Source organism: Arachis ipaensis, chromosome B03 (genome assembly GCF_000816755.2).
Source record: "Arachis ipaensis cultivar K30076 chromosome B03, Araip1.1, whole genome shotgun sequence".
In the NCBI taxonomy this organism is placed as follows: domain Eukaryota; kingdom Viridiplantae; phylum Streptophyta; class Magnoliopsida; order Fabales; family Fabaceae; genus Arachis; species Arachis ipaensis.
Genome location: NC_029787.2, coordinates 97,434,396 through 97,452,126, shown reverse-complemented (window position 1 = coordinate 97,452,126; position 17,731 = coordinate 97,434,396). Strand labels below are relative to the sequence as shown.

Genomic DNA, 17,731 nt, shown 5'->3' with positions numbered 1-17,731 from the left:
AGTGAAGGTCCAGGCATGGCCGAGATGGCCAGCCCCTCTGATCTAAGAACCAGGCGTCCAAAGATGATCCTAAGATCCTAAAATGATCAAAAGATACCTCATACAATAGTAAAAGGTCCTATTTATAATAAACTAGCTACTAGGGTTTACATGAGTAAGTAATTGATGTACAAATCCACTTCCGGGACCCACTTGGTGTGTGCTTGGGCTTGGGCTTGAGTGTTACACGTGCAGAGGCCATTTGTGGAGTTGAACGCCAGTTTCTGTGCCAGTTTGGGCGTTCAACTCTGGTTTTGGATCCTTTTCTGGCGCTGGACGCCAGATTTGGGCAGAAGGTTGGCGTTGAACGCCAGTTTACGTCGTCAATTCTTGGCCAAAGTATGGACTATTATATATTGCTGGAAAGCCCTGGATGTCTACTTTTCAACGCAATTGAAAGCGCGCCATTTCGAGTTCTGTAGCTCCAGAAAATCTACTTTGAGTGCAGGGAGGTCAGAATCCAACAGCATCAGCAGTCCTTTTTCAACCTCTGAATCTGATTTTTGCTCAAGTCCCTCAATTTCAGCCAAAAAATACCTAAAATCACAGAAAAACACACAAACTCATAGTAAAGTCCAGAAATGTGAATTTAACACAAAATCTATTAAAAACATCCCTAAAAGTAACTAGATCCTACTAAAAACATACTAAAAACAATGTCAAAAAGCGTATAAATTATCCGCTCATCAGTGTGCCATTTCTGGCGTTCAGCGCCCAGAAGCTGCCCATTTTGAGCGTTCAGCGCCAGAACCATGCTCTGTTCTGGCGCTGAACGCCAGACAGATGCTCCTCCAGGGTGTGATTTTTCTTCTGCTATTTTTGATTCCGTTTCCAATTTTTATATTTATTTTGTGACTCCACATGATCATTATCCTAAGAAAACATGAAAAACAATAAAAATAAGAGTTAGATAAACATTGGGTTGCCTCCCAACAAGCGCTTCTTTAATGTCAATAGCTTGACAGTGGGCTCTCATGGAGCCTCACAGATGTGTAGAGTCTTGTTGAAACTCTCCAACACCAAACTTAGAGTTTGGATATGGGAGTTCAACACCAAACTTAGAGTTTGGTTGTGGCCTCCCAACACCAAACTTAGAGTTTGACTGTGGGGGCTCTGGTTGACTCTGCTTGGAGAGAAGCTTTTCCTGCTTCCTCCCCATGGTTGCAGAAGGAGATCCTTGAGTTTTGAATACAAGGGAGTTCTCATTCCATTGAAGGACTATTTCACCTCTGTCAACATCAATCACAGCTCTTGCTGTGGCCAGGAAAGGTCTTCCTAGGATGATGGATTCATCCTCTTCCTTTCCAGTATACAGGACTATGAAATCAGTAGGTATGTAAAGGCCCTCAACCTTTACTAATACATCTTCTACTTGTCCATAAGCCTGTCTTCTTGAGCTGTCTGCCATCTCTAACGAGATTCTAGCAGGTTTGAACATCAGCTCTAAGCTTGCTCAGCTTTTGAGGAGGAAAGTACTTGGCTAAGAAAGCCGTGACCAGCTTATCCCAAGAGTTCAGGCTGTCTTTGTGTTGAGAATCCAACCATAATCTAGCTCTGTCTCTTACAACAAAAGGGAAAAGCATGAGCCTGTAGACTTCAGGATCTACTCCATTAATCTTAACAGTATCACATATCTGCAAGAATTCAGTTAAGAACTAAAAAGGATCTTCAGATGGAAGTCCATGAAACTTGTAGTTCTGCTGCATCAGAGAAACTAACTGAGGTTTCAGCTCAAAGTTGTTTGCTCCAATGGCAGGAATGGAGATGCTTCTTCCATGTAAATTGGAATTAGGTGCAGTAAAGTCACCAAGCATCTTCCTTATATTATTATTATTTTCGGCTGCCATCTCCTCTTCCTGTTCAAAAATTTCTGAAAGGTTATCTCTGGATTGTTGTATTTTAGCTTCTCTTAATTTTCTCTTCAGAGTCCTTTCAGGTTCTGGATCTGCTTCCACAAGAATGTTCTTATCCTTGCTCCTGCTCATATGACAAGGAAGAATGGCCAGAAAAATGATAATAATAATAGAGATCCTTTATACCACAGTATAGGGATCCCTTTGTGAGTGGAAGAGAAGGGGGAGATAAAGAATGTGATGTAAAGGAAGAAACGCAACTGTACGAATGGAAGAGATGTGAGATGAGATGTTAGGATATGAATGAATAAATAGAATAGGATGGGGGGAGGTATAATTTTCGAAAATTATTTTGAAAAAGAGTTAGTGACTTTTGAAAAATGGTTTTTGAAAAATGTTAGAAGTTTTCGAAAAATTTTTAAAATTTAAAAATAAAAATAATTAGTTAATAAAAAGAAATTTTTGAAAAAGAGGGGAGATATTTTCGAAAATTAGAGAGAGAGAGTTAGTTAGGTGGTTTTGAAAAAGTTAAGAAACAAACAAAAAGTTAGTTAGTTAGTTGAAACAAATTTTGAAAACCAATTTTGAAAAGATAAGAAGTTAGGAAGTTAGAAAAGATATTTTGAAAAGATATTTTTGAAAAAGATAAGATAAGAAGATATTTTTGAAAAGATATGATTTGAAATTAGTTTTGAAAAAGATTTGATTTTTAAAATCACAATTAATGACTTGATTCATAAGAAATCACAAGATATGATTCTAGAACTCAAAGTTTGAATCTTTCTTAACAAGCAAGTAACAAACTTCAAATTTTTGAACCAAAACATTAATTGTTTAAGTTATTTTCGAAAATTATGATTTAAAATGAGAAAAAGATTTTTTGAAAATTATTTTTGGAATTTTCGAAAATAACTAAGAATTTTGAAAAAGATTTGATTTTTGAAAAAGATTTTGAAAAAGATAAGATTTTCAAATTGAAAATTTGATTTGACTCATAAGAAACAACTTTGATTTTAAAAATTTTTGAAAAAGTCAACTCAAATTTTTGAATTTGATGAGAGAAAAAGGGAAAGATATTTTTTTTATTTTTGAAATTTTTATGAAAAACATGAAAATTATGCAATGCATGAAATTTTTAGATCAAAACAATGAATGCATGCAAGAATGCTATGAATGTCAAGATGAACACCAAGAACACTATGAAGATCATGATGAACATCAAGAACATATTTTTGAAAAATTTTTAATGCAAAGAAAACATGCAAGACACCAAACTTAGAAATCTTTCATGTTTAGACTCTAAGAAACGAAAAATGCATATGAAAAACAATAAAAGACACAAAACAAAAAATCATCAAGATCAAATAAGAAGGCTTACCAAGAACAACTTGAAGATCATGAAGAACACTATGAATGCATGAAATTTTCGAAAAAATGCAAGATGCATATGCAAGTGACACCAAACTTATGATATGACTCAAGACTCAAACAAGAAACACAATATATTTTTGATTTTTATGATTTTCTAAATTTTTTTGGATTTTTTATTTTATATTTTTCGAAAATTAAAAAGGAAAAATAAGGATTCCAAAAATTTTTAATATGAATTCCAGGAATCTTGCCATGTTAGTCTAAAGCTTCAGTCCAGGAATTAGACATGGCTCACTAGCCAGCCAAGCTTTCAAAGAAAGCTCCAGTCCAAAACACTAGACATGGCCAATGGCCAGCCAAGCTTCAGCAGGTGATCAGAAACAGTAGCAGGTGGATTAACTCCAACTAGCTTGCTCTTGATAACAAATTGCTGCCTCAGTCCAAATGAATTTAGACATGGCTTTACAGCCAGCCAGGCTGCAACATATAATTACATGGGCTGGAGTGATTAGTTGAATACCAATCCCAAAGTAGTTTGGGTATGGCTTTACAGCCAGATATGATTCAACATATTTCATGAAACACTAGAATTCATTCTTAAAAATTTTGAAGCCATAGAATAAATTATTTTTGAAAACATTTTTATTTTTTTCGAAAATAGATGAGAAAATTTTAGAAATTTTTTTTGAAAAATTTTTGAAAATAAAATAAAAAGAAAATTACCTAATCTGAGCAACAAGATGAGCCGTTAGTTGTCCATACACAAACAATCCCCGGCAACGGCGCCAAATAAATCCACTTCCGGGGCCCACTTGGTGTGTGTTTGGGCTGAGCCTGAGTGTAGCACGTGCAGAGGCCATTTGTGGAGTTGAACGCCAAGTTCTGTGCCAGTTTGGGCGTTCAACTCTGGTTTTGGATCCTTTTCTGGCGCTGGACGCCAGATTTGGGCAGAAGGCTGGCGTTGAACGCCAGTTTACGTCGTCAAATCTTGGCCAAAGTATGAACTATTATATATTGCTGGAAAGCCCTGGATGTCTACTTTCCAACGCAATTGGAAGCGCGCCATTTCGAGTTCTGTAGCTCTAGAAAATCCACTTTGAGTGCAGGGAGGTTAGAATCCAACAGCATCAGCAGTCCTTTTTCAACCTCTGAATCTGATTTTTGCTCAAGTCCCTCAATTTCAGCCAGAAAATTTCTGAAATCACAGAAAAACACACAAACTCATAGTAAAGTCCAGAAATGTGAATTTAACATAAAAACTAATGAAAACATCCCTAAAAGTAAATAGATCCTACTAAAAACATACTAAAAACAATGCCAAAAAGCGTATAAATTATCCGCTCATCACTAACTCACTAATTTTAATTTACCAATTTCTTTTTCAAATTCTAACCATACTAACCCTTTTAACCTCTTTTCTGATTATTTTCACTTTCCTCTAACTTTCTAACCATGACATATTGATTATTTTTCCATTTAACATAAATTCAATCATATTTCATTTACTCATTTTCCTTATTCTATTTCTCCTTTGCCACTTTGAGTTTCTCTTGTTTAATTGCCTATTTGCTTTCCTATTTTATCCATATCCTGGTTCTCTGTTTTTCAGGATGTCTGCCTCACAGAGGAAAGGAAAAGGCAAGGCTACTGGCAAGCGCAAGCGAGGAGATTCCTCCCAGTCCATCATTGCTCTAATGCACGATTCTTCATGGCGGGAGAAGAACTTCACACAGCAGGAAAAAGCTAACCAGCTGCTCCCTGCAAATGATCCTATAAAATTTGCAAACCGGTACTGTGAGCTGAAGTACCCAGCTTTTGCAAACTCCAGAAATCTATACCTGGAGCGAACTCTAAAGATTCCAGAAGCACTCCAGCAGTACACCACTGAGAAAATCAAGCAAATGGGCTAGTTCTTTCTGGAAAGAACACTGACAGAGGTCAATTCATCTTGGGTACGGGAATTCTACTGCAACTACTATCTCACTACCCTAGATGCAGTGAACCTGAGAGAAAAACAAATTCTGGTCACTGAAGAGGCCTTAGAGGACATTCTCTGGCTCCCAGCCAAGTCCGATCAGCCTGATGGTTATTCAAAGGCTGAGGAGGACATGCGTCAGATGCAGTTTGATTGGGATGCCGTGAAGGCACGGATAGCTCTCGACCCGATGTTCCTTGGGAGATGGGTCAAGACACTACCATGCCTGGAGGGATCAAGAGAGCATACTTAAATGATGAGGCTCGGTTATGGCATCAGATCTTGAGTAATTATGTGATGCCGAGTACTCACGAGACGGAGATCCCGGCTGCTATGATCACCCTCCTTTGGTGCGTGCTGGAGGGTAAGGACCTTTATCTACCACATTTCATTCGGCACTATATGGCCAGGGTCCACGTCCGAGGCACCCTCCCCTTTCCATATCTAGTTACACAGCTTGGCCGTCGAGCTGACGTGCCATGGGAGGCTGCCGATGAGAGACCACCAGCGGCGGATTGCAGGAAGATCATTCCGCACAGCCGGAACTTCTTAGCCTTGGGCCACAGACCACCACCATTCACTGCTGCTGATGCGACAGCCCCACCATCTGCTAGACCCTCTTCCTCTACTGCTGCACCACCTACCCCTGCTACCACCACTGCATCTCCACCTGCCATAGAGCCCGTCTATTATCTGGTGCACTGCTTGTTCCGACGACTTGACTAGATGGAGCATCGCAACAAGAGGCGCTATGAGCACCTAAAGCTGATGATACGATCCGGTGACATTCCCTCCGAGCCCGACACACCGTCCGAGGCATCTGAGGAAGAGGCGGATGCGCCCGAGGCAGAGACCCATCCCCAGGGAGAGGCAGCACCAGCCGCACCACAGGCAGCGGTCCCACATCAAATTGAGGCTGCAGATCTTGAGATCCCGATCCAGTCAGCACCTCCTCCATAGCAGCCAGACCCTCAGCCCACCACCACCACTGAGACTCCAGCTACCATCCCTCCCAGTGATGACACTCCTTCACACCCGACTTGATTGAGCATCGAGGACGATGCTTCCTTTTAAGTGTGGGGAGGTCGCCATCTCTGCCGTTTATTTTGGTGAACCACTACATACTTTTTCTCTTTATTTTGGATATTTTTTTTGTATTTGTCTTTTTACTGTTATTTTCTGAGTACTTATACATTGCTTTTATGTATTTTTACTCTATTTTCTGCATTTTGCATCTTTAGTTCATATTTTAGCCATTTAGTTTATTTTAGTTATTTAGTTTAGTTTGCAATTCTGATTTATTAGTGGATTAATTAGTATAGCTTACCCTTTTTAGCATAAGATAGTATAGTTTAAATTGAAAAATATAAAAAGGAAGTAAGCTAGGAAATTGAACATATCATATTTAAATCCACAAAACTTGTATATAGCATTACATGATGTAGTTAAGCTGACAACATTTCATCAAGGAGGAACAATAAAACTTTAAAAGCTACCCTAAATAATTTTTTTATGAGAATAATGGGAATTTTTAACTAAACTTGCATACAATATATAAATGATATATGATGCTTGAGTTAGAGAACACACAGCCTGTGAGTCTTGAGCTTAAATTGTATGGTTGCATTCAAACCATAATTTCATTTCTGTGTGTTACATTTCTTTTTATTCTGATGTTCTTTCCCTTGCTTTAATTTATATGTCCAATTATAGAATATAGAATAGATACATACCAAGAGAATGATTGAGGCCATCATTTGATTTTAGCTCACTCACCCTAAATTAGCCTACCTTTTACATCACCCTTGTTAGCCCCCTTGAGCCTTTTAAAACCCCTTTATTCTACTTAGCCAAATTACTAGCCTTAAGCAGAAAAACAAAAGAAAACTCCAAGTGAATCCTTGGTTAGCTTAAGATAGGAAATTATAAATAGAGTAAAATGTGGGAAACCTTTTGGGAACATGGATGATATAAACAAAAGGTAGAGAAGTTAAAAGAAATAAAATAAATTTGGGAAGCATGCTCATGAGAAAATCAAAGTGATTCAATTACCATGTGTATTGAAAAAAAAAAAAGAGAGAGAGAGTTATTTTTCAGCATTTAAATAAAAGGGGATACAAAAGAAATTCCCCAATGCAAAATAAAAGCAATGCACATGGAATAAAAAATTTAAAAAGTGAAACATGAGCATGTAACAATAAGTGGGATAATATGGGAAAATAGGTAAAGAGATTTTTGTTTTACTAAATATGTATGTTAGGTGAGATCTTAGTCTAATTAAGGATTCACTTATTTGCTCACTTGACCCTATACATAAATCCTTACCTTTACCTTGACCCCATTACAACCTCAATTAAGACCTCATGACTTTTTGGTATGACTATATTCTATAATTGTTGATTGGTTAGATGAAAAACAAAGCTATAGAAATTAAGAATAAAAAGAAAAATAGAGTGAATAAACCCAATAAACACTGAGTGACTAGAGAGTAAACACAAAATCCAGTGAGGGTTCAATAACTCATCAACATATATCTGTGCTTAAATTTACTAATTGTTTTGCAAGGTCGTACAATGTTTTCTTTCCCATCTCATTTGCTAAAATGATTTATTATTTAAGGGTTGGCTATATATATATACATGACTCCTTGAGAGTGTGAATTAACTTGACTACATGTAAGCTTTATATATGAGTGAATAAATTAGAGTTGTATGATGCATCATTCATTTAGGTAGTTGAATTTAAATTAGGTTGCATTGCATGACATTCCATCACTTTAACCCTAATTATTTACCTTGGATTTAGCATGAGGACATGCTAGTGTTTAAGTGTGGGGAGGTTGATAAACCCATATTTCATGAGTTCTTTTATGCTTAATTTGAGTGATTTATACAATCCTTCACCTACTTATTCACATTAATTGCATGGTTTTACTTTCCCTTCCTTATTATGTCATATTGTGAAAAACATATTTCCTAAGCTTTAAAAATTAATTATTTTAATTACCTTTATTTCCATTCGATGCCGTAATCAGTGTGTTGAGTAGTTTCAGATTTTCTAAGGCAGAATGACTTAAAGGATGGAAAAGGAAACATACTAAAATGGAAGGAGAAAGCAAAATGGAGCTTTAAGGAAACTGGTGTCCACGCGATCGCGTGCCAAGCACGAATCAGCAGCGACGCGGCCGCATGATTGACGCGACCGCGCGCCTTAAGCAGAACGCACATGACGCGGTCGCATGACTGACGCGACCGCGTGGCAAGGAAAAGCTCCAAATGACGCGACCGCGTGACCCACGCGGACGCGTGACAGAGGCCACGTATCAGAATTTACAGAATGCGCCCCCAGCGATTTCTGAAGCCCTTTTTGGCCCAGATCCAAGTACAGACAGCATAGACCAGAGGTTATAAAGTGTGGGAATGCACCCATTCAAAGAGAGCTCGCATATTTTAATTTTCAATGATTTAGATTTAGTTGAGAGGGAGATCTTCTCTCTCTCTCTCCCTTTTAGGATTTAGGATTTCTTCTTGTTTTAAGAGTGACTCTCAATCCAGGTTTTACGTTTCTTTATTTTAGCTTCCTTTTACTTTTATTTATTCCAGCACTTGAATTAATCATTGAATTTATGAATTTCTTCCATGTTGCAAACTGTTATTTAAATTAATAATAATTGAGGTATTTTCAGTTTATGATTGTTCTCTTTGATTCAAGTTACCATTGCTTCCCATCTAAGGATATTTTTATTATTCTATCAATTTTACTTTTTCCCCTTTTGGTTCCGGTTAAGAATTCAGTAACTCAACAGTTATTAAACTCAACATAATTGATAATCGTTATCTTGCTAATTGAGCTGAACTTAAGTAATCCCAACCTTTTTTTAGGAAATAAATAGGATTCAAAGGTCAATTTAATTAGTCCCTTGACTTTCCGTTGCCCTAGTACAGGTTGATCAAGTGGAGTTTAGATTCAACTTTCATTATAGTTGAGAGAGATAACTACGTTTGACCTCTAATTTCTCTTACCTTGCCAAAAGTCTGCTTTACAGTATTTATTTATTTTAATTGCCATTTACTTTACCTGTCATTTAAATTACTTGCCTCTCATCTTCTAAACCCCGATTACAACCTTTATAGCCAATAATAAGAACATACTTCCTCGCAGTTCCTTAAGAAGACGACCCGAGGTTTGAATACTCGGTTAACAATTTCTAAAGGGATTTGTTACTTGTGACACCCAAAACGTTTGTATGAAAGGACTTTTGAAGGTTTAGAAACTATACTTGCAACGAGGATTTATCCGCAAATTTCTAGACCACGCAAAAGTCTCTCTCGTCAGACTTCTTTAATGGAGCTAAATTCAACCGCACAAAGATAGAAAGTGGCATGATGCTTACGCAAGCTCCTAGATCACACATACAGTCATGAAAAGTGTGCCCACCAATACAACAAAATACCAAACAAGGTCCAGGGTCACCATATTTCTTTAGAATATGCTCCATCAAGGATGAAATTAAACTACCCAAGGATATTGTCTCCAACTCTCCTATCCTATCCTTGTGTGTACACAAGTCTTTCAGAAATTTTGCATACTTCAGAATTTGTTGGATAGCATCAAGAAGTGGTATGGTTACCTTAACTTTCTTGAACACTTGAAGCATGTTCAAATCAAATTCCGGGGTCTTCTTTGCTTTCTTCACCAAGGAAGGGAATGGGATAGGAATGGACTCATCCACTATAGCTTTTCTCTTGGGTTCTTTAAGCCTTACTCCTTCTTCATCATGCCTTTTATCTACCTCCTCTTCTTCATGTGGAGCTTCAATGACTACCTCTTCTTCATGAATGTCTTCCATGACCCTAGGAGGTATCTCCTCCAATGTAGTCCCCGACCGTAGAGTGATGGCATTGAGACCGCCCTTGGGTTTGGAAGGGGTTGGGAAGGAAGGCTAGAAGAGCTTGAGGGTTGGTTGGTGTTGTTGGAGGAGGACATGGACATCTTCGAAATCATGTCGGTAAGATTGGCCAATTGAGCACCCATGGTATCGAATTGAGCCTTGTAGCTCTCGTCCCGTTTCTCCATAGCGGCTCTAAGCTCATCAAATTGATTGGTGGAAGGTGGAGAGAATTGGTTGGATTGTTGTCTATAGTGTGGTGCTTGGTATTTGGTGTAGTTGCTTTTATTTTGGTTGTGGTGATTTTAGTTGGCTTGGTGGTTGTTGTTGTTATGGTGGTATTGAGATGAAGATTGGTTGTTGTTGTAATGAGAAGAAGAGTTGTTCCATCTTTGGTTTTGATTGCTCCCTTGTGCATTATCCCTCCACCCTTGATTTTGATTACTACCATGAGAGTAGTTGTTTTGGCCTTGAGAAGGATAGGGCGGACGGTTGTTATAATTCACATTGGCCACGATAAGGGCATGCTCCTCTTGAATTTGATGGCATTGATCGGTGTAATGTGTGGTGCTAGAGCACAAACCACAAATTCTATGAGGGCCTTCAAGTTGAGCAACTTGGGGTGGGGCTTGGATGGCTTGGATGGAATAGTACTCCTTTTGATCTTTTTTTATTTGCGTGAGGATAGTAGTCATATCCCCAAGCGCTTTGGTCAAGCTTGTTTCGGATGGTGACGGTTCTACCACGCCCTTGAAAGGATTACTTCTCACCCTTACGTGTTGTGTAGCCTCGGCCACATCATTTATCAAGCTCCAAGCTTCTCCTTTCGTCTTGTTTTTTGAAAAGGAACCGCCACTAGAAGCGGTGAGCAATCTTCTATCTTCCACACAAAGACCTCCGGTGAAGTAACTAATGAGCAAGTGAGTGTTCAATCCATGGTGTGGACAAGATTCCAATAGCCTCTTGAACCGAGTCCAATGCTCATACAAACTCTCTTGGTCCTTTTGTATTATACCCAAAATCTCCTTCCGGATGTAGTTAGTCTTCTCTGGTGGGAAGAATTTATCTAGAAACTCTCTTCTCAAGAAATCCCAATTGGCCACAATCTCATCTGGTTTTGAATAAAATCACGTCTTTGCTTGCCCTTCAAGAGAGAAAGGAAAGGCAAAAAACATAATAGCCAACTCATCGGCTCCATGCCTTCGAGCCGTAGAACAAGCAACTTGAAAATCTCTTAGATGTCGGATGGGGTCTTGACCAGGCAACCCATGATACTTAGGAAGTAGATTTATCAAGCTATTCTTCAACTCAAAGTTTGGATCAAGGTTGGGATACCTTGCTTGCAAAGGTTGAAGTATGATATCCGAAGCTCCTTGCTCATGCAAAGTGATCCGCCGTGGCTCTGCCATGTATGGCTCACCTGTAGGATGCAAAGATGTATTAGTAGTGCCAACAGAAGAATAGGAAGTAGCGGGCTCCAAGTCACTCTCGGTACCGTCTAGTGATTCGGTATGTTCCTCAAGAAAGGTCGAAGTACTAGCCTTATAATCCAACCGCCGTCTAGCTTGCCGAGTATATAACAAGGTTCTTTCAATCTCAGGGTCAAACTCGGCTAAGCTAGAATTCGGTTGAGATCGAGTCGTCAAACTTGGGAGTCATAGCACACATACAAAAGAAATCTAAACTATAGCTAAGTATTGAAAGAAAGTAAACTATCTACAATATTCACATATTCACATAACCAATATCAAGGCATATGTTGCAACCATTTCCCGGCAACGGTGCCAAAAATTTGATGGTCGAAGGATTTGTACTGGTTCGTAATTCCACAAAATAATTCTGTTGTCAGTATAGTCCAAACCGATAGTCACTCCTCGAATCAAATTTAGAAGGAATTGGTTGTCACAAGTTCAACCCCAATAAAGTAACCGAAGTATTCAAATCTCGAGTCGTCTCACAAGGAATGGGCAAACATATACATCAACATTGGTTAGAATTCCGGGGTTGCAAGTCATGAGCAAGAAATTAAACTAGGAATCTTAATAAGCAAGTAATCTTGAAATGCAAGAAACTAATTCAAATAACTAAAGCAAGAAGTGAGCAATTCCAAACTAATAAGATAACATCTAATATAATTCTACTCTAAAACTAAACAAATAACTATGATTGAGACAAAGCAATTAGGATTTTTGGGTTTTCAAATATGAATGATAAAAGCAACTCTTGGCTAAGCATGGGAATTGAGATTGCCATCCTTGTCTACATACCAAATATTGATAATTATGAGATACCAACCCATTAAGTCTACTTCTCAAAAGCCTTAAGTACGTATTGCCTACTCCTAGGCTTGAAGTACGTTAAATAGGTTTGATCACATCAACCCATAAGTCCCAACCTATCTACTAATTAGATTAGTAGTGTGGTTAGTGTCAATGGGTATCAAGTTGATCACCAAGGATTCTCAAATCACCAATTTAATGAGATCCAATGACTCAAGGTCACTTAACTCCCCTAGTTTATGCCAAGAGTAGAGAAAACTACTCCATAATCAAGAGAAACATTTCATCAAACACATGGTAAGCATTACTAAAAGACATATTCAAAGTGCAATTAAATTGAAATTAGCAAGTACCCACTAACAATTATCAACATACAATCACTCAAATAACACAATTAACCATGAAAATCATCAATGTAACATTAGCAATTCAAGATTCACAAGATTCATGAAATGGGTATAAAATGACAATTGACAAGAAAACATAAATCTAACACAAGATCTAAACAAAATTATCCTAAGGAATTCAAATTAAGCAATCAAAACTAGTAATTAACAAGATCCAATTCAGAATTCAATAAGGAAATATCAATTCAAACTAGATCTAGAGAGGAACAAGGGTTTCTCTCCCTAGAAGAACAAAAACAAAAAAAAAAACTAGCTAAAAATTGTGTCTCAGTGTAAAAATGAATGATCCCCCTCTTTTCCCCTAACATCCTTGGATCTTTTCCATGCAGAACCAGCTTGAATTTGGGCCTCTTGAGCCTCAGAAATCACCAGGCATGATTTTCTTTAATGAGGTCACGTGCAGCTTGTCGCACGTGTGCGCCATGCGTACGTGCGCACCGATTGATTTTGTGATCCACGCGCGCGCGCCATGTACGCGTGCGTGCCGGTGTGGATTTTTCTAATCTGCGCGGATGCATCCATCTTTGCGCGCCGCTTCCAGCTGTCCTCATCCACGCGTGCGCACGAGGTTCACGTGCACACCCATGCTGAAGTTTCCAAAATCCAAATCTTCATGTTCCTTCCTCTTGTGCATGCTTCTTTTCTCTCTTCTAGGCCATTCTTGCCCTATAAATTCTGAAATCACTCAACAAACACGTCACGGCATCGAATGGTAATAAAAGAGGATCAAAATATAGCGATTTTAAGGCAAAAGAAGCATGTTTTTCATCATGAAGCAATATTAGGAAGAGAACACAAAACCATGCAATTCTTGTGAATAAGTATGAAAAATATTGACAAAACTCCCCAAATTCTACACAATATAAACCACAAAATTGGGGTTTATCAGGGGTACTTTGAGTGTTGAAGCGTAGGGAGGCTAAATTATTTACTACCTCAGTCAAGGTAGCCATGAGTTCTAGTGTCGTCCTTTGCATCTCTCCTTACCCTTGAAGAAGAAGACCAAAGGTGTCATCCATTGGAGATCGGAGTGGATATGAGGGTTCATTGCTTGGGAGGAAGGATTCATGATAGGAAGGTGGTTCTTCTTGATAAGGATATGGAGATGGTGTATATTGAGGCGGTTGTTCCTGAGAGTAATTCTGTTGGAATTGGGGTGGTTCTATGTATGGTTCATATGGTGGATAAGAATTAGGGTCATATGAAAATGTTTGGTGGTGTGGGACTTGTGAGTATGGTTGAGGGCTATGTTGTGGAGGAGGTTCATAGGCATAACTACAGGAAAATAAAACATTTGTAACAAAAAATTTGTATCAAATTTAAAATTTTTACAAAAAAATAGTATTTCGTAATAATAATTTGTGATTGTTACAAAAGAATAATGTTTTGTAATAACATTACAAGTTGTTACAAAATATGATAATATTTTGTAACAATCTGTTTTATTTTGTTACAAATTATGTTAGTTTTTGTAACGAGATGGTGTTTTGTTACAAAATACTGTAATATTTTGTAACAAAAGAAAAGTCGTTGCAAAAATTTAAAATATTTTGTAACAAAATATTTTTTTGTTTCAAAACCTTCAATTGTTTTCTAACAAAATTCCTAAATTAAAACCTAAATTCTAACCTTATTTCATAAAACATAAACGCATATCAGAAAAGAAAGGAGGGGGGAAGAACCGAATCAGAAAATGAGGGGAGCCGCGAGGGAAGGTGGGAGAGAACCGAATCAGAAAATAAGGGGAGCCGCGAGGGAAGGAGGGGGAAGAGGGAGACGGCGCGGTGGGCGTCACTGCCACCAGAGCCGCCGTCGAATCACCATGGGGGAGAAGGAGAGAGAAGCAGAACCGCGAAGAGAGAGAGATTGACGGAGACGTTCACGCCGTTCGTCCTCGTCGCTGCCATGCGTTGCCGCCGCCGCCGCTAGTTTCACTACCGTTGAACTCGAAGGACAAAGGGAAAGCGACGTTGACATAGAGATTGATGGAAGCCAGTGAAGCGCGTGAGACAAGGAAAGCCGATTCTGTCACCGCCGCCGCACCCAATTGCCGTCGGTCGAGCTCGCCGTTGTTGGATGTGAACCGGTGTCGCGTCCTTGCGGCCAGAGCCACCAGCGCCACTACTACTACAATAGAGATGGAAAAACTAATTTGCTGAATTTATTGTTCACTGGTGGTTAATCACGAGGTATGATTTGAAAACTGTTACGATTGTCCTATATCCATAGCTTTATAATTATGAAAAGTGATATGCAAGTGATTATCCAACAAGAAATTAAAAAAAAAAAGAACAAAAAATCCAAATGATATTGTTCTACTCAATGAATAAATGTTCATGTGAGTGAAAACCATTTCTAGAAAAGGATTCCATTTTTACATTTTGATTTTGATTTGATATAAAATTTGGTACTTTTAATGTTGCTTGTGATTTTTAATTTTTTATTGATTGTTAATATGAGAACTCATGCTTTATATCTTATTATGTGGTGGAAGCTTTAAATTTTGTTTGCTTTAGAATTCATTTTTATTTTCCTAGCATACAACCTGTTCAATGAAATGCTTCAACTAAATATAAAACAACATGACAATATCAATCATTAAATTAACAAACAGGTCGGTTGTGAAAAACTTGAATGAGTTGTTCTGGTACCGTAAAATGTGGACAGGTATTTCTCTAAATCCTTCTGAATGAGCTTTACTATCTAATTCTGAAGGCACAATTTGGACAAGTATTTTTCTAAAACTTGGGTTTTATACATTAGCTAATTAAGTCAAGTTTATTTTTCGTTTAACCTTTTCAAACTCTGCTTGCTTATGTGCTATGAGTTATGACTGTTTCGGTCATCAATTTGTGACATCAGTCTCTATTTTGGAGATGGCTCACGTCAGGTGCATAGTTCAGCAAGCTTAAGGGTAAAAGCTAATTATTCTTTATATTCCTTATATTTTGATTCCACTTACATATTAAATGAGTATGACTTATTTTTCTTCTAATTTTAGACTAAGGTTTCATAACAGTGATTCAATGACAATATAATTCATGATAATTATTAGTTCGCACGTCACATTACAAACTAAAATGATAAATAGTCTTTTTCCCCTCCTTTTATTAATCTAATGAGTTTTAGAATTGAGTTATAAATAGTTTTTAGTGTTGAATGACACCAGGTACTTTTTAAAAAAATTTATTTTTGTAACTGGGTCTTCTTTGTTCTCCTTAAAGGTTGGAACTTGTTTTTAAACTAATGTTAGCTTAGTTCAATTGGTTCTGCATTGGTTAATTGGTATAATTTGGTCAATGTCTAGTTCTAGTATGCCTATAAGTTGAAACTATTAAATTTGGTTAATGTCTAGTTCTTGTATGCCTAATTAATTGTTATTATTTAATTAGGAGTTTTGATGGACATTATCTTTACTGCATATTTAATTAACGCATTCGAATCCAATCCCATGGATAAGGCTTTGTTCATTACGTGGTGCTATGACTCATGTATTTTGTATATCTGAGAGCTCATGCTTGTGATATTCAATTTTTCTTTCTGCTATACAGCTTATTATTTCAAAGTTAAACATATATTTATTATTGGGCTCATTTACATGTTCTAGAAATCATCTCCTGTTGTTGTCAGATATGCTGATCGAGAACGTGAATGGCTTGGTAACTCTTTCAAATTTTACTTCCTTCAAAACTTATTGAGTTAAATAATGTATTAGTGTGCCTTAACCAGGTTCTACTTCCTAGCTGATTAATAGATTATATTTTCTCTATCTAGTTTAGTTCAGTTTAAAGAAGGTTTTGATTGCATGTTGTAGTTTAGTTTCTTAAGGAAAAATTAGTGAAAAGAACAGGTTTCACACTGAAATGTGAACTCATAGGCATATATAGCTTCATCTTGTTCTCTCCCTTTTTATTTTATGGTAATTACACAAACCTTGCTTGAATTTTCTTTATTCGTTACAAACTTCTCCTGACACATGGTCTGTTGAGGGAAGTTCCTATGTGTTCTCAAAATAGAGAATAGTATCGTATATAACGAAGGTAAAACTCAAGGGAGGTGAGAGTAATTTTATGTTTGTGTGTGTGGGCACAAGCGTTTTGAAGCTGCGGTTTAGCCTTGGCACTGTATGTGTCTATACTGAATCTTTGTATGTTTTGTTTTAAGACCCCCTTTTTCTTTAGCTTCCCTTAAAAATTGAGAGTCAGCCTTGATGCAATGGTAAGGTTGCTACCTTGTGAGTTAGAGATTATGGGTTCTAGATTTCAAATCATTGAAAAATGGTCTATATATACACCCATATACAGAAAGGTATTCCTAACTATTAATTTATCATGCAACTGGCTTTGGAGTGATTTATTAAGTAGTAATATAGAGCATGTTGTCATTCTAATGCTGGACAAAATGAGTTACTAGAAGCCATGGGGTTGGAAAAGGACATGGTAAGAATGTTAGAGTTCGTATTCATTGTTGAATAATATGAGTATAGTTTTTTGTTTTTCCTGTGCATTTTTAAAGGAAAAACAAATCTTGTTTCTTAAGATAGTGTTTTCTGGTTGGTGGTCTTTTCAAGTGTGTGGCACTTATTAGAAGCTTCTCCATGAGAAAGGAGCTGAATGAACATAATGGAGTTTGTAATTTGTAGTTTACATTTTGGATATTTATAATTTCTTGTTTTTCTTATCCTATATATCTATCTAGTTCATTAGGGTTCTTCAATATGTCTTGTTAGTTTGTACTTTAAAGTTTATATGTTGAAGATTTATAAAACAATCTTAGTTAAATGAAAGATATTTAAACTATCTATGTTATTATATATTATATAAATGTTGACTTGCTGAGTAAATTAGTTAATATATTAATTAATTAAAAAACTAATATAATTTGGTAAATTATGTGTGTAATTTGTATTTAAAAAAATT

At 37.2% G+C, this 17,731-nt stretch overlaps 1 long non-coding RNA gene across 1 annotated transcript; it reads left to right on the top strand.

Moving 5' to 3' along the window:
- LOC110270251 lies at positions 14,447 to 16,755 on the top strand. Its single transcript, XR_002359564.1, has 2 exons — positions 14,447 to 15,001; positions 15,427 to 16,755. It is a non-coding gene; the product is annotated as an uncharacterized LOC110270251 (long non-coding RNA).